Below are 24,209 nucleotides of genomic sequence, written 5' to 3' on the forward strand. Positions count from 1 at the left end.
ATGAAGCTAGTGAAGCTTGAGTTTCAGGTCTACTTACTTGCACAGCTCTTTACAGAGTTTTGGGAGGGTCCCTAGAAATTTTCATACAGTCATGCTTAGTTTTATATTAGCAATTTTATTGTTAAAGAATTAAGTATTATGGGCTTCAGGCTCCACAAAACCTGAAGCTGCTCTTGCTTCTGAGCAACTTATAGAAAGTTCTATGTTTTATTTTTTTCTTTCTGGAAAGGACAGATAACAATATTTTCTCCCTCACAGATCAGTCATGGATTACTAAACAATTATATGTAAAATGGACCCAGAAACTCTTTTCTGAGAAAGTGAGATGTGGTAAATAATTTGGTACTGACACAAGAGGGGAAGGTATCCTTGCCCTCTTCCTTGTAGGCTCCCTGGGTAGACTCTACAAATTCTGCAAAGAATCTTTGCTCAGTTTGGCCCTGCCCAGGGCAGACCGGCTGGCATGCTATACATCACCCTGAATTATCGCTTCGGAGCTCTGATCTCCGTGTTCTCACTTTTCTCCTCTCTGACTGGAAGCTGCCCCATGGCTTTCATAGCCCAGCTGTGTGTGGCCAGTGCAAAGCCAGTTCTGATGTCATTGGAAATGAGCACATGACAAAGGGGGTGCACCAGGCTACTTTTCCTAGATTGACCAGAAATGTTTCCATTCTATACTGAACAGACTGATACTTATTTTTGCTTCTTTTAATTTATTTGCATCATAGTCTTAGAAACCATCAGGTCAACACTTTACCTTTAAAAATATGGAGCATGACTTGGGGAAAATGCTCTTCCTGAGGTGGGGTAGGGAAGTACAGTGTGGGCCTGGAGCATCTTGTTGAGTCAGAAGGTAGGAGGAATGCTCAAAGAATCATAAGGACTCAGGAGCCTATTTGATGGGGTCCCACTGACCAAATTGGGAGAATTTGGACATCAAACTAAATATGGTAATGGATTATAAACCCATTTAGTAAAATAAGGATCCGTAAGTCTATACTGATACAGGAATTGAATAAATAAATAAATGGGAGGTGGGAGAGAAGAGAAATCTCTTACTTGGTAGGCCCACTAATAAATATAAAAGCAATGATGGAATTACAAAATCATCACTGTATGCTAAGAGTGGTATGTGACAGTTTCATGAGTCATAGGATATTTACATAGTCTTGACATATCTCTCCACAAATTACTTAAATACAAAGGCAATGTTAATGTTATATTAGAAAAATCCAGGGAATTTTACTTTAGCCAAATAATCCTAGTTACTATTGCCAATATAGAGACAAACCAACATCAATGCCTCTTTTTAAATTAAAAAAAAGTTTATTTATTTATTGTGAGAGAAATAGAGACTGTGGGGAGGGGCAGAGATAGAGAGGGAGAGAACAAGCTCTGCATTGCCAGTGCAGAGCCCCACGCGGGCCTCAAACTTAGAAAACTGTGAGATCATGACCTGAGCCAAAACCAAGAGTTAGATGCTTAACCAACTGAGCCCACCCAGGCGCCCCAACATCAGTGCCTCTTGATATGATGTAATGAAGACACAGAATAATTTCTGTGTTATTCTGAAAAAGAATTCCCTGGATCTGTCATGAGGAAACAGTACAAACTGAGAGTCATTCTAGAAGGGAATGTGTTCATAATCTTCAAAAAATGTCAAGATCAAGAAAGCAAAGAATTGCTGAGGAGGGCAAGGTGAGGGCTGGGCTTTCAGAAAGGGGGAGGACAGATACTTCCTTCTTTGTGTTGATTGTGGAAACTTCTGCCTTCCTCAAGAGGAGGTTTCCGAACCAGTTTTCCAAACCCTTCAAGTAATAGGCTCGGAGTAGGGGTAGTAGAGAAGATCCTTTCACATGAAGATTACAATTGACATTAAAGAAGGCTCTTACTAGTTGGATCTCCTACCACAGTGGGGGTGTAACAGATAGGAAATTCCTTTGCTGATAGCAATTTAAGTTTTCCAGCTCTGTTCTATCAAGACCTTTATATTTATCTAGCCCTTGTTATCTAAAGGATGTTTTTCACATTCCACTATAGGGGGAGGAAATGAAGTACGATGACTAAATAAAATCCACAGATGATCATATGGAAACATTTCATCAACGTGTTATAAGGTGGCAGAATTGATTAGAATATTCTGGTCATGGATTGGCCATTTTGACTAGAGATCACTCAACATCCACGTGTTTGCATTTATATTTGTGGTGCCCTATAGGAAATAATGCAAACTATTGAATTTTTCCATTAGGAGCCTCCCTCTCAGCTTCATCTCATTCCTTCTTTTTCTGGCCTCCCCTGAGGATTGCAAATGAACAGTGAACCAAAGAGTGATCAAGAGAAAGATAAGTTCTGTCCACCAACCACCAAATAATTAAAGGGGCTATGTTAGAGAGGTCCTTTAGCTAATCAGCTTTACATGTTTGTCGTAGAATGTATATAATACTGGACGCCCGGGTGGCTCAGTCGGTTAAGTGTCTAACTTTGGCTCAAGTCATGATCTCATGGTTCATGGGTTCAAGCCCTGCATCGGGCTCTGTGCCGACAGCCAGAGCCTAGAAACTGCTTTGGATTCTGTGTCTCCCTCTCTCTCTCTGCCCCTTCCCACTTGCTCTCTTTCTCTCTCTCAAAAATAAATAAAGATTTTTTAAAATTTAATGTATATAATGCCATGTTTAATACATGCTGTAGATAATGTTAGTTCATAACTATAATATTTTGACAGCTGGGTAAATGTTTTATGGCTGTGGTTTTTAGGGCTTAGCCTAAACAAAATGTTTCAGGCTCATTCTAACAGGTGTACAAATAAAATCTAAGAATTAATTTTTTATATTTAAAATTACATAACTTTTGTCCTTTTGTGGATTGGTACTTATCCTGTCACATGTAATTGCTCATTTTCTATTAATAGGAGTATTTTATGTGAACCATGAAGCTCTTCATACAGCCTTCTTGGTAGCTGATGAGTAGATGATGGGTATGGGTATATTCTTGTGAAAATGACTGAAGTCATAAAAGGTGGGGCAGTCTTATAAAGTTGAGCTGCCTCAACCTGAAGGTTTATCTTCTATGCCCTTTTGTTGAGTTTTTGCTTGTCTATAGTGTGCTTTTCAAGTCCTTATGACTTTTGGCTTTGCCTTTAAATTTAATGACTCTTTCCTGTGGGTACTTTTCCCACAAGGTTTTCCCCAAAGTATTTGCTGGTCAAAGTTCCCTTCAATACTGTATGAATGAGACTTTTTTCAATGACCGTGTTATAACTACCACTAAGAATATGCAGTACCGAATCCAACACTCAGCCAATCAAACATCTGCTTTTATCTTTGGGATGTGTAGCGGGGAGGCCGAAGAGTGCCGGGATCCATGACTGAGAAGCGTCCATGTGGAGGATCTCTGCATCTTCCTGTTCTCCATCCCTGGGATCTGTGGTGCTGCTGAGTATCACTGTACCTACCTCGGACTGCAGGAGGAGGCTCGGGACGCCTGTGTATGGGCTGCAGTGCTAGTCATGAAACACCTCTAGAATGGGCTGGAATTGGGAAATTTTGCTAATTCCTTACTCAAATTTAAACAAAACCTTAGGACGATAATCCTTGAACCGGAGATGTTTATGTATCCCTCTGGCTGGCTGGTGCCTTCTTGGGCTGCAAAGGGACAGTTCGCGCACAGTCAGCTACATTTATACCCGTCAGAGCCTTCTCTTTCTCCCACCCACCCCCCTTTTCACTTAAGGTTTCTTTTAGTTTTTGCAAAGCAGCCATGTGAGAGGAATAAAATAATTTTGAAGAGCATTATATGGTGGGAATTTTGACAATGAGTGGAAGATGGTAATTACTCTCTTCCATTAGACTCAGTGGCTTTGGACAGATAAGCTGTATTGAAACGTGTGACCAGGGCATGGGATCATGGATTGTCTTTCACTGTTGTCATGGCGACAGTGATGCAGGTGGCCTATAACTGCCGGGCTGTCAGATCTTATACATCAAACTGGTGCTAAGTGAAAATATGTTAGAGGCATTGGGGAAAAAATTGCCAGCAGTGTTTATAGGATCAGGTGGAGAAAAGCTAGCGTAGTTGAAGAAAAGATTTCCATTAAAAGCCCTAGGTGATTCTGAAGAAGTCAGAGTTTTTACTTTTTATTAATAAGATGAAAGTGGACTATTAAAAAGAGAAAAATGGTTTCTGGATGTTGCACTGCTGTCTGCGTACACATAATTAGCACGATGCCTTTCTGCTCCCTTGAGCTAATGTGATAGTATAGTGGCTTCAGAAGAGGCAAGGAGACACCATGACATCCAGAAGCTTGGCTCAAGGCTAGGGAACCAGTTCTGCAGCTGCAAGAGGTTTGAGTCCTTCTTTTTCTGGAGAGCTTCCCTGAATTTTTGTTAGTAAGGAGTGGTAAGAAATCATCCTAGGTTTCTAATATAGCACTTTAAGTACTACATAGAGTATAAAGTTATACTCAGTTATGCATATTGGACTAAGTGCATTTGAATGTAGGGGGACCCACTCAGAAACGGAGAGGTTCCTCTTTGTCAAAAAGTTACCACACCTCTCTTTTCCTCTTTCTTTCCTTTTTCTCTCCTCTTCTCTTTCTCATTGTCTTCTGTCTCTCCTTAATTTATAAATGCCTTGAACCGAAACCTTCAAATGCTAAGCAATGAATATAATATGTGTGTGTTTTGCATGGCTGTGTGTAAGTACGTAGTGCCTGTCTCAAAAAGTTGAAACTGGCTTTATAGTTTTCATTTAATCCTACTATCTTGGTAAATAATAAGAAGAAAACCATGTATATTTCCATTTCCATGTTGTATTTGAGGAAAAAGAGGTAGTGTGAAGTTTAAAAAGAAAGATCTATAGGCAGGAGAGTCTGTTCATTGGTGAGTCAGGCAGGACAGATGAGACAGTGGATAGTTCCTGGTTGGCCTCTGAGCTAGGCAGTGTGGCCCTGGCTTCTGACATTTTACTTTGGGTATCTTCTTTGGCATATCCTTCAGTATTGAAATCTAAATTAATAAGAGTAGGTGAAATTACTTTTATATGCCATTTTTATGTAATGATCAGCTAGAGTATTACGGATACAGTTTAATCTACACACACACATTTACTGGGCATGCACTAAACGGTAGGTATTTTGCTTGTGCTGGTATTCAAAAGGAAGTAGCTCTGTGGGGCATCTGGCTGGCCTAGTAGGCAGAGTATGCAACTCTGGATCTGGGGGTGGTGAGTTTGAGCCCCATGTTGGGTGTAGAGTTTACTTAAAAAACAAAAAACAAAACCCCTCCCAAAGGAAAAAGAAGTAGCTCTAACAGTTGTTGAGCACCTAGAATGTGCGAGGTAATTAAATTTTTAATCCTCAGAGTAATTTTGAAAAGTAAATATACCATTATCATTTTAGAGATAAGGACATGGCCAAAACCAGGATTCCATTGTCTGACTCCAGATTCCATGTATCTTTTTTTCCACAATATGGCTTCAAGAGATGTACAAGACCAACTTTACCTTCAAGGAGCTCGTAGTTTCACTAGAGACCTGGGGAAGCATGTAATAATTACAATACAGTTTGTTAAGGGCTGTAATGGACCTACAGACGTATGCATGAGGAGTACATAGCAGGGGGCATCTAGCCCCCAAGAGGAGCTCATGATGGAGCTGGCTATTAAGGGATGGACAGATAACTTGAAGGTAGATGAAGAGGTAGAAGAATTCCAGGTTGAGGGAATAGTGTGAGTAAAGACACAAAAGAAAGGGACCGTGGCACATTCTGCAATGGCAGGTGCGTGTGTGTGCGCGCGCACACGCGCATTCACACATGTGCGGTGAGTTGAGTTAGTTGAGGGATGAAATGGAGGAAAGGGGTACAGAGTGATTCTCTAGAGGTCAGTTAGCAAGAATAACCCCATATATAGTGTATCTTTTCTTATGTATATGATTTGGGGTTCAAAGGTTGTGGTTAATGGTTGTTGCCTGTTAAGTTCTTACAAGCTAGAGGTTGTTGACTTGCATGATTGTTTCCTCTGGATTTTGCCCTATTTTGTTTAATTTGTATTTTTCTCTCAGTGACTTCTGTTTTCTCGGGGTGTGTTTTGCCCACCCTGCCATCGTCTTTTCTTTTATCGTTCTTGTTGAAGGCTTTCTTCTATACCTAAAAAAGCATTTTTCAATTCATAGTCTGTGAGACTGTAAATAAAAGGAGATATTAGGCAGAACAGGTAAAGAGTTTGGTCACCCATCAGTCCTAGAAAAATGATTTAAATAATTAAGATGAAGAAGAATTGCAGTTTTTCAAAAGACTCAATGGTGATGGTTCTTCAGCTTTAAGCCCGAAGTAGGAGATTGAAAACGAGACTCACCTTTAGTCTCTGTGCTGACTGCTGACTGATACATTTTCATCATATAGTTTGTACACATAATGGAGATTTTAGTGCTCCATTCAATAATGTTCACAAATTCCTGCTTTTCGTTTTCTTGTTTGCATAAAGACACCGCCCTTTTAAGCCTAACTCCTTGTCTAATAGATTTCATTCTAGAAATTAATCTCAGGGTTTTGCTAAGCCTTATTCATTTTAGATAAAGAAAAAAAATAATTTTTCTGAAATTGTGATTATTTGCCAGTGCTTTACAAATGGTTCAGGTGATTATAATACCAATATTTAAAAAAAATTATTTAATGTTTTATTTGTTTTTGAGAGAGATGGAGAGAGACAGCATGAGCAGAGGAGGGTCAGAGAGAGAGGGAGATACAGAATCCAAAGATAGGCTCCAGGCTCTGAGTTGTCAGCACAGAGCCTGACATGGGGCTTGGACCCATGAACACGAGATCATGATCTGGGCCGAAGTCAAATGCTCAACTGACTGAGCCACCCAGGCACCCAGTCAATACCAATATTAAGAAAAAGGTAAACATTAAAGCCATAAAAGATGATGAAATGGAGTGCTAACGTGTATCAGTCTGCAGGACACTCTAAACTAGTTTGTTTGCCTGAGATTTCAGATCCTCCTACTTTAGCGGCATTTGGAAATACTGATTTTTGTTTTGTTTTATTTTGGACAAAGAAGCCAGAGTCTAAGGTCCCAGTTGTATGACAAGATCCTTCTTGACTTTCACAGCTCACTCATGTGTGGATGCATGCACACACACATGAATGCATACATACTGGTGTTGGATTGTTATGTCTAAGACTCGTGCATGTAGCAATTTACCAAGTGTATTATGTAAGAAATTTACTCTGGAGAGCTATAAATCCATTGGCCAGACTGGGGCTTGTGACAGTAAGGAGCAAGTGGAAGAAAAAGAATATTTCTATTTCAGGACTGAATAGAAGAATTAGTTGGGAATGTCTAATCAGAGAGAAAGATTTCTAGAAACAACAGGAAATGGAAAATTAATTTGAGACTCCTCTCCTCCAGTCTCAGGAGGGTTTCTTTTTTTTTCTAAGAAAAGTGCGTTTTTACAAAGAAATATCCTGAAATAAAGATGACAAGTGATCCCTTCATTTTAGGATGTCTGTCCCTGGTGGTATAGCATAATGCAGAGTGATGGGATTATTAGTAAGGACTCTTAAAAGTGGGATTAGAAGCATTGAGGTGGAAAAAGCATGCTAGCTCATTTAAACTATTTTTTGAATTTGGAAAACTATAGCTACTTGATATTCAGTTATAATTGTTTTAAGGACAGAAATGTTTTCTGTTAATTTCATTGGATGTTTGCCTATCAGGATCTCAGGAGTTCAGCATCAGTGGGCCAGTACCTTCATCACTGATTGTGCCAATGTATCATGGACGTGTTGACCATGCTCGGAAGAGGGGGCCACTTTTTTCCCCCTCCATGTTTCCCACAAGAAACTTTTCAGAGTTGTATGCTCACTTATTCATGTGTCAGTTAAGCTATTTAAACAGACATCTGTTACATTTTATCAATACTAGGCTTTATAAACAAGAAAAATGGATATGATCTGACTTGAAAATGCCCTGCATGGAATAATCTGTTCTCTCAGACAGACACATGGCTCATCTGTTGGGTCTTTTCATGTTTAATTGCTATTATTCATTCCACAAGGTAGAAAGAGGTTCTGTAGCGGCGCTTGACACTTTCTTGCACTTTATTTTAGTCCTCAAAGAGTAGAGCAGGAGATGTAGATTTGATGAAAATTTGAAATGGAGTGTCAGGCTAAGGCCATGAGAGTGTCGTTTTAGATGAAACCTCTGGATCCACTGCTGGTTAAATCTAGTATCATGATTATTTTGATTACCACGTTAAAGGCTTTTTTCCCCCTCAAGTTATAAATAACTTTTTTATCCAAAAATGTGAATTCGCAGAAAAGATTTTATTTTACACAACTGTGTGTGTGTGTGTGTGTGTGTGTGTTTGTGTGTGTGTGATAGGACACAAAAAAAGGCATAAGGAGGTTCCATGTTGGTGGTGGTCGCTTTGCAGAGAGTGGAGGGTTTTGTGCCGTCATGGAGCTTCTGGACAAGGCCTTGGAACAGGTTCCCGCTAAGCAGGAGATCCTGGTGGAAATAACAGTTATCTTTCACTCCTTACATTAGCATTCTGGATCCTCTACACTTGCTCAGAAAGTTTAAAGAGAAAGACTAAAAAGGCTTTGGATTAATATCCAGGATAAAGGACAATGCCACCAATAGACTATTAAAATATTCACATCAAAAATATATGTGTAATTTTAAATCCCTCTGGTTGGTTAAAAAAAGGAAAGTTTTATAATGATGCCTTAATTCTCTTATTTGAGTTTCTGTATTATTGGATTTTAGTACTGAATGAGTATCTCTATTCAAAACCAGAGACTACTGATGTGATCTGTGCAGCAGTACTTACTATATCTTTATTGGGAGAAAAAGAGTAGAGAAATTTGGTTGGAGTCATTTTCTGACCAGTAGGATGGGCTGACCTGTGAACCAAAATTTGGCCTCTGCTGTGGTCAAACTGAAGATGTGATTTTGATGTTAATGTTGTAGTAGCCAATAACAGTGAGGAGGAAGCAGAATCTTTACCTCTTTAGCCATGTCTTAGGTTAGCTGGTAAGTCTTGACCATCTTGTAGAGTCCAGGAAGGCGTTGGTGTGAGGACAGGTAATGGGCAACACAGATTTTATCTCTTTCCAAATTACACCAGTCCTGCTGTGTTTCGTATTTGTTATAGAATGATTCACAATGAAAAACCATTTTGATTTTTCATTTAAAATTTTTAAGTGTTTATTTATTTTTGAGAAAGAAAGAGAGAGACAGACAGAGTGCTAGCAGGGGAGGGGCATAGAGAAAGGGAGACACAGAATCTGAAGGAGGCTCCAGGCTCTGAGCAGCTAGCTCAGGTTTCATAAAGGACTATGCTATATGGCCTTAGCCTGACACTCCATTTCAAATTCTCATCAAGTCCGCATCCCCTGCTCTACTCTTTCAGGACTAAACTACGTGCATGTAGGTTAGCCCAGAGCCTGACACGGGGCTCAAACTCACAGACTGTGAGATCATGACCTGAACCAAAGTTGCATGCTTAACCCACTGAGCCACCCAGGCACCCCTTCATATGTTTTTAAAACAATACTTCAGCATGTCTTAATGCTTTGTATGAAGTTGTGCCTCCAATATGCTGGTTTAATTCTGTATGAAATTAGAATTTCAGATGAAAGGCTAATGCGTAAGGAACCTCAGCTCTCCCTCAGAACCAAAACAAACACATACATAAATAGCAACAATAAAAGAGTTCCAATTAAGATTTTCAGAACACAAATACCCATTTAAATGCACCTAACAATTCTCTGCTAGAAGCCACTTTAAATTATTGTTCTTTTTAAAAGGAAAATCCAATATAGTTGAAAGCTTGTGCTTTATAAACATAAGATGCTTCCTTGCATTATCTGAAAGAAAGAGAAAAGCATGTATTGCTTTTTTGGACTTAACATGTTTTAGCTAATCAGTAAATCTTTATTAATTGTATTTATGAACCATATAGCACTGCAAGAGGGTCTTTGACATTTTTTGGTTACAAAAATGTGATGAAAAATTAAATTGTATATTATTTTGTAATTTTGCAAAGAGCATGTCACTGGGTTGTTCCAGGCCAATGGCTTCTGGTAGAGCTAGCACTGCTTCCCAAGGCCTTCCTCCCCATTTGAGAGGATGGGGGAGTTTCCTGCTGTTACCACAAAGCCAGCATCATGGGGGCGGGGAGAGGACTCTTGGCCACTGAAGAGTAAGTTTGGGTGTGAGCTACATTGCCTGCCTTTCTATGAGTCCATTTTCCTGGATTTTAGACTTGCCTTTCTGGATTTCAGCTTCCTGTTCTCCTTTATGTCCATACTCAGGCCTTTGTTCCCTTAACTTTGTGTAATTACACAGGGCTATTTCCTATGGACACAGAATGGGGTGGTGGTGGGATGGTGAAGCACCACAGACAGCAACTGGGTGGCTTATACGAAGGGGCAGGGAGCCAGGATGCACACCCCAGCTCCCCCACTGACTAGCTCTGTGATCTGGGGAGACACCGTGGGCTGAATTATATCCTCCCAAATTCATAGGTGGAAGCCCTAACTCCCAATGTGACTGTATTTGGAGATAGCACCTTTAGGGAGATAATTAGGGTTAAAAGAGGTCAAAGGGTCAGGCCTTAATCCAGTATGACCGGTCTTCTTATAAGAAGATGAAGAGATACTAGGAATGCCTGCATGCAGAGAGAAGGTAATATGAGGACACTGTGAGAAGGAGGCTGTGTGCAAGCACAGGACAGAGGCCATTGGGGTAACCAGACCTGCAGCCACCTTGACCTTTGACTTCCAGCCTCCAGAACTGTGAGAAATAAATTCATGTTGTTGATACCATCCAGTTTGTGGTATTTTGTTATGGAAATGAAAGCAAATGAATACAGGAAAGTTACAAAATCTCTCTGGGCCTCAATTTCCTCATCTAAGTTTAAGATGCAGTCAGAAGTCTCTGCTGCCTTATAGAGTTGTCATATGAGAAATGACATAATGCAATCACTTAGTGCTCAGTAGATGCCATCTCATATACTGAAGAATTGAAACCTACAAGAATAGGTTAGGTTTATTTTATAATAGCCCAGGCTTTTTGTTGAGTACTGAGTATGATAACAAGACAATATAAACCATTTTTACATAAGTTTTGAGTTTCCTACCACATTTTGCTTGGCTGACATTTTGTAGAATACCCAGTTATGCCATAGTTGATTTTTTTCTAGTTCTAAAACATGTTATCTCTCCTTCAAAAGTTAGTTGAATTTACCATACATTTTAGTGTTGTTTTATTTGCTATATCTTAAAGACAACAAAAGGGAAATCTGGGGGCACCTGGGTGACTCAGTTGGCTAAGTGTCCGACTTCGGCTCAGGTCATGATCTCATGGTTGATGAGTTAGAGCCCCACGTCAGGTTCTGTGCTGACAGCTCAGAGCCTGGAGCCTAATTCAGATTCTGTGTCTCCCTCTATATCTGCCCCTCCACAGCTCGCAGTCTGTCTGTCTGTCTCTCTCTCTCTCAAAAATAAAGAAATGTTAAAAACCTTTTTTAAAAAAGGGACATCTGATAAATTTCAAACAAATGCTCAGCTGGTCCACCACATGGAATTGCATGTACTAATTCAGGCTATTTTATATACTAGAATCACATCTATCTGAAAAATAATGATGGTACCTTAAGTTTCCCTAGTATTGTTTGTCCAAAGAACTGAAGATAGGGGCACCTGGGTGGCTCACTCGGTTGAACCTCTGACTTCGGCTCAGGTCATGATCTCGCAGTTCGTGAGTTTGAGCCCTGCATCTGGTTCTGTGCTGACAGCTCAGAGCCTGGAGCCTGTTTCAGATTCTGTGTCTCCCTCTCTCTCTTCCCCTCCTCCACTCATGCTCTGTCTCTCTCTGTCTCAAAAATAAATGAACTTTTAAAAAAAAAGAACTGAAGATAGTTTCAGTCTAAAACCTCATTTACTTCTAACTTATCCTGAACTAAGAGGTATCAGATGTGATTCTCCTCATTTGATAGCTAGACAGATGAAGGGACAAAGATTTCCTTTTCATATGCACAAGAGGTATGCATGGTAGAAGACTGGAATGGAGTCTCCTCTTCCTGTGCAGTGTTCTGTCACCTTGTTCCTGAATTTATCTATTAAGTACATCTGTCCAAATATTAATGACAAGTCTGTCTTTTCCTTTCTCAACATAAAGAGTAGAATTTAGGGTCTGTGCCTCCAGGTCTTCTAATACAGTGCTCCTTCCTAAGCCAGCATTCAGTAAATTAAATTCCAAATAAATAGTATTGAGCTCCTGCTATGAGCCACATATTGTGGGGAAAAGGTACAGCATAAGACATAGGAGCTGCTCTTACGCTGCTGATCATCTAGTTGAAATGAGAGACCTACCAGGCTCCAGGATAGTTGGGGTTGTAATACACATGTGACATGTATGATACACATTTCTTGAAGGTAAGTTCTGTTTCCCCTGACTATTCTGTTACAAATACGAGAAATGTTCCCTTTGGAGGAAAATTATTCTATTAAGTAGGCTAGGATACTGAGCCCATAGTGCTTAAGATGGTGATCTAGTTAACCAATAGCTGCTGGCAGACCACAGCAAAACTTGGTGGCTTCAACCACCCACCCATTTAATTATCTCTGATTTTGTTGACCATGAATTTGAGCAGAGCTCAGTTAGGTGATTCTTCTATAGCATTAACTATGCTTACTCAGTGGTATTCAGTCTACAGTTGATCTGGTCTGGAGGGCCCAGTATGGCTTTACTCACCTGCCTGGCACTTTGGCTAAAGTGCTTGGAAGGCTGATCTCCTCTGGGTCCCTCTGCCTCTCCATGTAGACTCACAGCTTGCCCATGATATTTCTCCACTAAGATAATCAGATTTCTTATAAGGAGGCTCAGGTTTTCAAGAGACCATGGCCAAAGCTGTTATTCATATTAAAAACTTGGCTTGGAAATGGCATAGTGTCGTTCTGTTCATCAAAATTGGCTACAGGCAGCTCATGTTCAAGGGGAGGGAAATAGATTCACCTGTCAGTGGAAGAGGGGTCAAACTATTTTGTGGCCATCTTTAATCCAGCACAGATGGCATCCACCTCTGTGAGTTGCTGGTGTTTTTCTATAAGTTTTTGTTTTTTCTAAATATACCCAATACTTCATTTCCAGTGAATTTTAGTTTTTCTTTACCAGAATTTGAAGTACCTTGAGAATATCTTGCTTTATATTTACCTTTTGATTTTGTCTTCTTGTAGGGAATGATAAACTCGAAAATAAACAAATGGATAAAATTTGCCCTCTATCATGGAGGAACTAACAATCTGTGAAGAAAGACCATCATGGATATGGATAACTGTAGACACAAAGCTTAAGTAATAAAATTGAGCAAGGTAGCACTGAAGCATGAATGGGACACTGAGTCAGCCAAGGAAGTCAGGGAGGGTTTTAAATGGGACGTGGCATTTGAGCTGAGCCTTGAAGAGGATGGTGATCTCTACAGATGGGAGGGGGTTGAGCGGGGATGGAATCCTGGAGGAATCAACGCACCAGAGCAGATGGTGTGCTCTGCAAACAATGTGGGGAGTCTGCAACATGGGGGCTGTGGTTGTTCAGGGGGCAGAGGTGGGGTGGTGATGGGAGGCATGGCTGAACAGATGGGTTGGGAACCTGTGGACTTTGCTCTAAATGTAATTGCCAAAGGTGGATTTGTGGCAGAGGAGTGCCATGATCAGATTTCTGACTCTGCTGCTTCTAATAGCAGGTTTGGGTAGACAGTGGGAATTGCGAACGAAGGGCCAAGAAAGCAGTTAGAAGGCCATTGTTGAGGAGAGCAGTCACTGGGCAATAGAATGGAAGGAAGAGAAAGGTGTTGAATGATGTGTTGGGGGAATGGGTGGTGGAACAAGTTTTTCTGAATGCCTAACCTGAGTCCAAAAACCCAGCTTATGTCCTTTATATAATTTATTCTCTTCAAAATCCACTTTTCAGGTGAGGTCACTGAGGCTTAGAGACATTTAAGAACCTCCTCAACATTGGATAGCTAGGAGTGAGTAGGACTTAAGATTCAAAGCCAAGTGTGTTTGGCTACAAAGTATGTATGACTTTCCACAAAAACTTCATTGCCTCACTCGTTGAAAATAACTAAAAATTTCTTACTTGTGAGACTAGATGGATGGTTGTGCCAGTAACAAAAATAGAGAGCACAGAATTTGGTTTAGGCTTTTTAAAATGTTTGTCCCTGAATTATATATATGTATGTAAGTGTGTCTGTGTATATCAATAACATTCCTCCAACTCAAACATAATTTTCAAACAATTAGAGTTTTCAGCGAGTTTATCAATTCTATCTACTTAAATGTAGAGATAAGAAAGTAAACTACACGATTCATGTCAGTTTACCTGATATCGCCTCATTTTTGGCGCATAAATAATTCTTGGCTTAATGACCAGTTTTATGGCATATTAGAATCTTGTAAACAAAGAATCTATTGTGCCACATATGGAACAGACCAAGACATCAGGGAGTGCTGGGAAGGAAAAGTAAAAATGAGTCAGAGTAACAGGAACAATGTAGCAGTTCATTTGGGAACTTCCTCTGTGTAGGGCTGCATTCCCCACCGCCTCAAACTCAAACCCTGAAGGCCAGCGTATGAGTTGCTTCATCGGTCTCCTTTGGTTTCCCAGGTGGGCAGCCACAGCGAACCGGTAGCCACATTGCCTTTGTGCTGGGGAGCTCAGGGTCATAGCTGTGGGCCAGCCTCACTGGAAAAACCCAGTTCTTGATGCAGATCCCAATGAGGTTTGAAAATCATGGCATTTGGAGATTGGTATTGCACCCACTGTGTTTCATTCTTACAGGTTTTCGGAGCCTGGTGATGACATGTCAAGGATGAGAAGAGGGATCAGCCTTCTCTTTTTTGTTGCTGAGCCTCCATGGCTAGCGCAGAGCCTGCATGTAGTAGATGTTCAGTAAATATTTACTGAATGAGTGATTGCTTCAACACCGTGTGCCAGGTTCTGCTAGGTGCTTTCCATCCAATGTCTCATTTAATCTTCCCCAAACAATGAGACCTAGCCCTCCATTAAACAGACGAAGAAATCAGTGCCTAGAGAGGTTAAGTAATTCGTCCAAACACAGGCAGCATGCACGCAATAGCACTGGAATTCACCCCTTTGCCCTTTTCAGTAGACTGCAGTTATATTCTTCACGAGATAGGTCAACACCTTTCACACAAGCAAAATAGAATCTGTCCCAATTTGGAAATGTGAGAACTCTAGGAACTCTCTGGACCAGGCACATAATAGGTACTCAGTACATGTTGAATAAGTGAGTAACTAGTGTTTATTTCTCTCTAGTCTACTACTTTGTTAACTGGTGGAGAAAATAGAAAAGACTTGAAGGTTTTCAAGAAAAGTTTCTTGATTGAGGTGTGATCTTGGAGAGTCTGGGGCTGATGGTTCCACGGATTCTCTCTGTGAACGTTGGGGGGAGAAACTGACGTGGCTGGGAACAGATAAGTGGGAGCAAAGGTTCTTCCTGTTAAGTTAGAACAGAATCTGACCACAGAGAGTGAAGAAAGGTAGGATGCACAGCAACTACTGGGGACTTTGTGACATTGTTTGAGAAAGGTGGGGCTCCCCACCCGGCCCCTAGGGACAGTTGGTGGCAGCAGAAAGGCTATGGTGAGGCAGCAGATTATCAGAGGTGGAGCTAAGAGAAGAACAAATAGGTTCTGGAGTGCAGACCAGATGACCCCTAAAAAGTGATCTCTTTAAGCTCTAGCGTGCGCACTTGCTGATCTTTTGGCTTTTCAGAAGTGTGTCTGACTGAGGTTCCGGGCTGTATTCCGGTTAGTTAAGGTTTCAGGACAAGTGAGCTGTCATTCTGTGAGTCATCATGTACTGTTTTAAGCAACTACACAGCCTCAGAGAATAAAAGGACGTCTAATCATCTCCAGTTTCCTGTCACGGTTGACGTCACTGCCATCATCATCATCGTCAACTCCATCACATTATTAAGTACCCAAAGTACATAAGTTGCCAGACAAAATATATTACATCGATACAATCTTTTGGTGTCTACTTTAAATAGATAACACCAAAATGGATCTAATTCAGACTAAAGTGTTGATTGCGCTGTGGTAATGGATGGTATTAGCCGGTAGTCCTTCAGTGCCAATGCAGAATCCCAACTGCTGAGGCCTACTGTCTGTGACAGGTACCACACTGTGTGTGGTGGGAGCCAAGACTACAAGCAGAAATACTGCACAGTCTCCCAAAGTTGGCCTTATGGAGCTGGAAGCAGTGATAGAAATGTGCGTGAGCATTACAGGAGCCCCGAGGAGTGGCACATGGCCTGCTGGAGGTGGAGAAGCGAAGGAAGAAGATGCCTGGGCAAAGGCATAGTTATTAGCTGGGCAAAGGGGTGAGGGGGCCGGAACAAGAGCACAGAGGTGGGAGGCATCCTAATGAGGCAGGTACTGAGTGCAGGTCCATGCTGCAGGCAGACTGGAGGGCAGGGCATGGAGGCACTGGACAGTGGAGTTGGACATATGTGTTAGGCCCCTCCTGGCAGAGGGAGGCAGGGAGTGGATAGTGAAGAGGACTGGCTTAGGTTTGATATAGGGCCAGGCCTTATCTCTGGATTCTGGAAGCTGGATTTGAGAAATGTTTATGAAGTAAAATTCTGAAAGTTTGCAGTTGGACGTAGGAGATGAGAAGAAGCAGTCAAGCATGATCTCCCAGCCCCAAGTGCAGGTGGTGACCTAAGCGCAAGGGTCACACTGGAAAGGCAGATAATGGATTCAGCTTTGGCCTGCCCGAAGAGATGCCCTGGGAAGAACTGGTGATGTAGGCTGAGTTCTGAGTGTGATCTTGGAGAGTCTGGGGCTGATGGTTCCACGGATTCTCTCTGTGGACGTTGGGGGGAGAAACTGACGTGGCTGGGAACAGATAAGTGGGAGCAAAGGTTCTTCCCGTTAAGTTAGAACAGAATCTGACCACAGAGAGTGAAGAAAGGTAGGATGCACAGCAACTACTGGGGACTTTGTGACATTGTTTGAGAAAGGTGGGGCTCCCCACCCGGCCCCTAGGGACAGTTGGTGGCAGCAGAAAGGCTATGGTAAGGCAGCGCCTCTATGAATGTGGGCTTAGATCCTGCTGATAGGCCTGGGTTTTGTTCCTGGCCATCTGTGGCAGGCTCCCAAACCTTCACTGGGCTACCACTTACAGGGACAGGGCCAGAGAAGAGGAACTAGTTTTTCCAGAAAGTGACTTTGGCTTTGAGACAAAAGAAAAAGAACAGTTTATTGCACACCCCAGGACTGAGAGGGAAGCTACTGATCAGATGGGAAACCGAGAGGGAGAGATAGAGACAGAGACAGAGGACAGGGACACACACAGAGATAGGGAAAGGGAGGAAGGGAGGGGGAAGACTTTCCAACAGTTTGTTCAGCTAGAAACGGCATTTTAAAGAAACACAAATAGCCAAAAAAGAAGAAAAAGTTACTTTTGTGTAGGCCCTTAATTAGGAAGTTCACATTCCAGGCACTGGCTGTCTTAGGAACTCTGTATCTTTTGAAGTGCCCTTCCTTGCAGCAGAGATGGGTCAGGGTGATGACTGAAAGGGGCGAGAAGGGAGCAAATGGATTTCAAGTTTCAGGTTTTCTTATTTACAAGACCCGAGAGAAAAAGACTGAGGACCATCCGAGTCTCCCTGTGTGTGACTGGCCACTGTCAGCATTGGTGGCCTCTGGTTAGTTTTATTCCACTTGTGATTTTTCTTTGTTATGCACTGAACAGTCTCCCTTCTCTGGTATTCAGTGAGCAGCATGGAGCCTGAGGATGGCAATTCACTATAGCTAAGCCAACTCTGCACAGCCCAAGATGAGGTATACAATTACTGTGGCACCTCACCAGCCCTTTCAGACCTTCTCTGTGCACACAATGGGAGCACAGGGCCATCCACAGAGAGTCCCCCTCCCCGCCTCACTCCCACTCCCCAATTCTTCCTTACCTGGATGAAATCCTGGTGAGCAAGGACCTTGCCTGCAAATAGAGCTGACAGTACATGTTAAGGTCATCAGGCCTGGTGAAGCTCATTGGCAGAGAAGTTAAGAGTCTTATTTTAGACCCAGAGACTGGGGTGTGTGGATCCAGCTAGAACAGGTCTCTTCCGTCGTGGCCTCAGCTGCCAGCCCTCCTCCCTGTGGTTGCTGGGGCTTCAGAGGATGGAATGTCAGGGGGACCTTGCTGCTAACTGAAGGGTGAGCAGGACAGCCTCCCTGCTATTCAGCCGGGAAAATGAAGATGCTGACGACCCAGAGATCCCTTACCACCCAGCTAGCCCATACTCTGCCCTGCACGTTGGCGCACCCTGCCTTCCCCTTTTGCCCTCAACTGCGGTGCATTGGTTACAAAAGGCTCCCTCTGTTCCTCAGCCTCTCACCCTTTTCCCCTTTCTTCCCATAATCAGGGTTTAAAATGCGTATATCCCTAAAGTAGACTAAGTGTTTTCCAAAGGACATCTCAGGCTAGGTTAATGCATTTCGGCTCAGATACTTCCTCTGCAAACAGGAGTGGTTTAAACCTCTGGGATAAACGCCTTAATGCAGTGATCAGTGGTATAGATTTGATCCAGGAAGGCCAAGTAAATAAAATGCTTGAAAAGATGAGACCTTACTTCCGTGTGTAGGATCCACTGAGCAGCCAGAAACAACATCTTTTCAAAAAGCAAAAATTGGGATACATGACCTGGCAAATTTATTTTCCCTTTCTTTCTGATTTAATTACTAAAACATTCTCATCTGGTTAGCCTTTAAGGAAGTTTTCTTTTAAATAAAAATTTTATTTTTTGAAAATAAAATTTGCGACTGCACATTTACTACAAACCTATATAATTTGACAATAAGACCCAAGCATAATTTTTAGACATTTCAACTCAGGATTGTCTAAGAAAATTCACGTGTCTCCTACACTTTCGGGCTGAGTTGTAGATGGGTAAAAGCCCCTGAGTGGAAATCTGAGTGCATAGAAGAGCAGTGATTTAAGGATCTACTGTCTTTGCATTTGGAGACCGTGCCTGCCTTGATTTCACAATAATATATTGCAGTAACCCCCGCTACTTCCCCTACTTGTCTCTTGTCTGCTGTCACGCTCGGCAGCTAAAATTTCTATTGCTTTCCTATTGCCGTCATTATAATTGACTTCGGGCTTTTGAGAGTCATTCCTCTTTTTGGGAGGGAGCTTCAGTGTAGACCCAGGCTCAGAACAAACCTGGAGCGTGGTCGGGAGCCTGGGGTGTTGAGCGCCCCTCTAAGGGCAGCCAACGGTGAGGTGTGGGCTTCCGCCGCCACCGGGAGCCAGTCGCTTCGGGTCCCAGGGTTCCTGTTCCGCTGTCGACTGGGCCGGCCCCTGACGGCACAGATTGAAACGCAAATGACAGCCGTAATTGGCTGAGAGATAAACCCCAACGAGCGAGTGAGCAGTGCGGCAGGGAGTTAAGTGGCTAAGTGACAATTACTGCTCTGCAGCCTCCGGGATCACAAGCACTGGGCCGTTTGTTCTTGGTTTTAAAGGAGCAATAACACATTAATTGGAGGAGGGCTTCTAGGTTAACTTGCCTCACCCGGTTTCGCATCTGATTCTGCTTTGAGGAGTAGGAGTAGCTGGCCTGGAGGAGTGCTTTGTTGATTGCCTCCTCCAACCCCAACCCCTTCCCACTTCCTCCATTTGGATTAGAATTTTGGAAATCGATGTCTTTCATTCTGATAAACTGATGGTTGATTTCGTTTGAAGATCTCCTAAAAGCTCCCTTGCAGGAGGGAGGGACCTGGTAGTTCTCAGTGTTGTTTCTGGTGTCTACAAGCAGGGAAGTTGCCAGCTTACCCTCCAGGAAGTCCATTAACCCACTGATTTTATTTTTTAAAGTTTTATTGCAAAAATTAGCAGGGTACAGCAACGAGCAACAGAGATATGATCCCTGCCCATTTAAGAGCTTACAGTCTGGTTTGAAGAGAAAGATGGGAAATAGATGAAACTATGGATTGCTGTTTCACTTGCTTAAAGTGGAGATCCTTCGTAAAGAGAAACTTGGGTGCCTGGGTAGCTCAGTGGGTTGAGCATCTGACTTCAGCTCAGGTTATGATTTCATGGTTTGTGAGTTCAAGTCCTGCATTGGGCTCTGTGCTGACGCCTCAGAGTCTGGAGCCTGCTTCAGATTCTGTTGTCTCCCTCTCTCTCTGCCCCTCCTGAGCTGATGCTCTGTATCTCTCTGTCTCTCTTTTTTTCTCTCAAAATAAACAAAAACACATTTAAAAAAAGAGAGAGAAGCTTGGGGTCCTGTGGGAGGAGTGGGAGAAAAGGCAAGTGGTGACCTAGTGTAGGCTGGGCCAGGCCTGCCCTGCTTTCTTTAAAAGGCCATTTGAACTCTGTTCTGATGGTAAACAACCCTTGAAATGATTAGTTTGGACTTGAGATATGCAGACTAAACAAACAACCCAGGAACTAGTTGAGAGCTCTTTCTTAGTGTAGTCTGCCTTTCTGCTATATTCAAAATCCTCAGGGTGTAAATACCTTTCAAGTACCTTCTAACGGGCTCATTGTTTTTGGTTGGTTTCTTTCAGCCTAGGCAGCTTGGTCACTTTTTGCTAACCATCCCCTCTAGTTCAAAGGGTTCTAACAGAACCCTTGCCTTGGGCAGATACCTGGTCATTTCAAAGAACAGACATTTGTCTGCTTTGGGACATGTTTCTGCCCAGTGGCAGAAACCTATGTAAAGCAGCAAAGTGATGAAAAGGAAAGGGTGGACCCTTGGTAGTGGCAGGCAGGAAAAGGTCAGCCCTTCTCTTGCCTGGTATTGGAAGGCTTTAGGAAATGCTCACCTCTCAGCTAAGGCCAGCTTTGCTGCAGGCTGTAAGAGTGGAGCAGGAAGATGCCGCTGTGCCTGACTCTGAAATGTTATCTGTATCATCTAAGAAGGGCTTTTTGCTGTGCCCACTTCATGAACTCCCCAGGCAGAGGGGGAGATGCTGGCTTGCCTTTTAGAAAGGCATTTTTCAACTTCTGAAGAACGCCTAGTTAAGAATTTGTGGAGTGGTGACTGGATGGCTCAGTCAGTTAAACGTCCAACTTCCATTGAGGTCATGATCTCACGGTTCATGAGTTCAAGTCCCACATAGGGCTCTCTGCTGTCAGTGCAGAGTCTGCTGCTGATCCTCTGTCCCCCGTCTCTCTCTGCCCCCCTCCCCCTCCGCTCCTGCTCACTCTCTCACTTTCTCACTTTCTCTATCTCAAAAATAAACATTAAGGAGTGTCTGGGTGGCTCAGTTGGTTAAGCCTGCGGCTTTGGCTCAGGTCCTGATCTCTCGGTTCGTGGGTTCGAGCCCTGCCTCAGGCTCTGTGCTGACAGCTAGCTCAGAGCCTGGAGTCTGCTTCAGATTCTGTGTCTCCCTCTCTCTCTGACCCTCCCCTGCTCGTGCTGTCTTTTCTCTCTCAAAAATAAATAAAAAAAATCATAACAATTCTAACACCATATTCTCTTAAAAAAACATTAAAAAAAAAGAATTTGTGGAATTACCTCTAGTAGCTATAAATTCTCCAAAAGATGAATAAATTATTCCTTTAAATAAATCTTTTCTACATAGGATTACTAAGACACTTAGAAAGGCTGTTTGTAAGCACTTAGTACCTGGAACGTAGTAAGTGCTAATTAAATGTCTAACAACTAAATGTTGTTCTTGCTGTGTTGTTATTATTCACATTCTGTACCTCATGTCTTGAGTATGAATCACAAGAGTAACAATATTCAAACATTCTGTGAACATCATGCAGGGCCTCTGCAGCCTGAGAAACATTCCCATTGGGTTCATTTTACTTTTTCATGGTTAGATGTACCATGCTGGAAAATGATCTACGTAGAAAGGATTCTGTAGAATGGCTATCTAACGGTCAAAAACAACAGTAACAGCACAAAAAACAAGCAGCAAATTATCAGTCTTGGAACAAAACAGTGATAGCAAATACAGAAGGTCGGTACTAGTTTCCTGGGGGAAGACTGCCCAGCTGTTATGTCATCAAAAATTACACTGGATTTGGAGAAGCACGTTCTTAAACTTTAATTATTTTATTATGGTTTATTTTTTTTTTGAAATATACTTTTTTAAATACTTTGACTCACATATAGCAAAATTTACTCTTTTTGGTATTCTGTGGATTTTGGCAAATGCATAGAGTCTGTAACTACCACTATGATCGAGATACAGAACAATTTCCGTGTTCCATCTCTAAAGAAAATTTCCTCATGCCACCTCTTTGTAGTCAAACCCTCCCTCTACCTTTAATCCCTAGCAACCACTGATCTGCTCTCCATCCCTAAATGCCTTTTCCAGAATGCCTTGTGAAGGTAATCATAGAGTATGTAGTCTTTTGAATCTGACGTCTTCACTTAGCATAATGCATTTGAGATTCATTCATGCTGTTGCATGTATCAGTACAAAGCTAATTTTTAACTCATAAATCATTGAACTCTAGAGCTGGATGGAATCTTAAAGATCGGAGCCAAACACTCATTTCCCAGGTGAAAAAACAGAGAGCCCTAGGGTGAAGTGACTTGCCCAAGGTCATGAAGCTAATTAAAGAAGGAACATGAACTTGGAATTCCCTTCTGTTAGTCCAGGCACCATCTGTTCAGTCATACTGGGGTTACAAAGAATGTGTAGCTGATTGTCAAGGGGGAGCCCTGTTCTTCTTATTTTTGGTCAAAATGTGATCAAGCAAACTGAAACTTGCTTAAGATAATAATTTTTGAAGGAGTGGATTTCTAGGAGGTGCAATTTCTTTAGAAAGTCTCTTAACACATTTCTTCCTGTGGCACATCTGTATGTTTGCTGGTATTGATTATAGATCTGATTTGATTATAGAGCTTAACCTGAAGGCCTATTATTTATTTTGTGTTTATAGTAAGTTTTTTTGATACCTAATTTATAGGAGTATTATGAATATTAGTGCTTTCCTTTTAGTTGACACTTTAAATACCAGTATGTTTTCAGGTGGCTTATTGTAGAGCACACAGATTGTGGATCCAGACTGGGATCAAGAACTACTGATTGCTTAGTTCATTTGTTAAGTAATTATTTGTGGAAATTCTACATGTGGAAAACAGTGAACTGTAAGAGATATAGTAAAGACACTGCTTTTAAGAAGTGTACATTTGAATAGGTACTATCAAATGGAACACAAAGACTCTAGTTCCAATTAGTTCTTTTGAGTACACTTAAGGTCTTCCTAAAGCAGTAGAGATATAAGATGATAATGAAAACTTTCTTTAAGAAGTTTATAAATACCAAAGAGAGTCACAGAGTGCTATTGAAAATGTAGTTTTTGGATGGGAACCAGTTGGAATATGATTTAGAGGTGCATAAAGCACCTGGAAGTTTGTGCATAGGAGGGACAGGGTCTGAGCTGTGCTATAGGGAGTTTATCTAATGGCATCACCTAGGATAGATAGAGGGGCAGAGACTGGAAGTTGGGAAATGCATTATCTGGGTAGAAATGAGGAAAACCCATGGGATACCTGAGTGGCTCAGTCAGTAAAGTGTCTGCCTCTTGATTTTGGCTCAGGTCATGATCTCATGGTTCATGGGTTCAAGCCCCACGTCGGACTCTGTACTGACAGTGTGGAGCCTGCTTGGGATTCTTTCTCTCTGTCTCTGACCTTCCCCCGCTCATTCTCTCTCTCTCTCTCTCTCTCTCTCTCTCTCTCTCTCTCTCTCTCTCAAAATAAATAAACTTTAAAAAATGAGAAATCTTAAACTATGGGACAGTGGGAATGGAAAGGAAAGATGTTTGGGAGGTAGATCTAACTGGATGAAAGAGAAGAAGATTACAGGATTGTGCCCTGAATGACTGGTCGGGCAGCTCTGACATAATGGAGACATTGGGGTTTGTCTGGAAGAAGAGTGGCTGATAAGTGGATGATGAAGAACTCAGTGAGGGAGAAGGGAAAGGCCTTTCTCTCTTTGACCAGGTCAATTTTGTGTGAACAATTTTGCACATGGGTGAACCTGTTAATAAGCATTTATGATTGTTACTCATTTCCAGAAGGCTAAATAGTTCCCATTTGCCTTGAGTGAAGTCTGTTTTTCTTTTTTTTTTTTTTATCCTAAAGGGTTGGTAGTGTAGATAGTTATGATTAAACAATTATTTTGACCTTTTCTCCA

The 24,209-nt window shown here is 41.9% G+C and overlaps 1 protein-coding gene and 1 long non-coding RNA gene across 3 annotated transcripts in view; both read left to right on the forward strand.

Annotated features, from left to right (window-relative positions):
- LOC115292827 overlaps positions 1-15,094 on the forward strand; it is a 29,872-nt gene extending 14,778 nt beyond the window's left edge. The window contains exons 2-3 of the long non-coding RNA XR_003909161.1: positions 13,248-13,382; positions 14,851-15,094. This is a non-coding gene — a long non-coding RNA (uncharacterized LOC115292827). The remainder of the gene's footprint in view (positions 1-13,247; positions 13,383-14,850) is intronic.
- MAML3 (mastermind like transcriptional coactivator 3) overlaps positions 1-24,209 on the forward strand; it is a 404,763-nt gene that overhangs the window by 39,473 nt on the left and 341,081 nt on the right. The window lies entirely within an intron of this gene.

This window comes from Suricata suricatta, chromosome 1, assembly GCF_006229205.1.
Source record: "Suricata suricatta isolate VVHF042 chromosome 1, meerkat_22Aug2017_6uvM2_HiC, whole genome shotgun sequence".
NCBI classification, from domain to species: Eukaryota; Metazoa; Chordata; class Mammalia; order Carnivora; family Herpestidae; genus Suricata; species Suricata suricatta.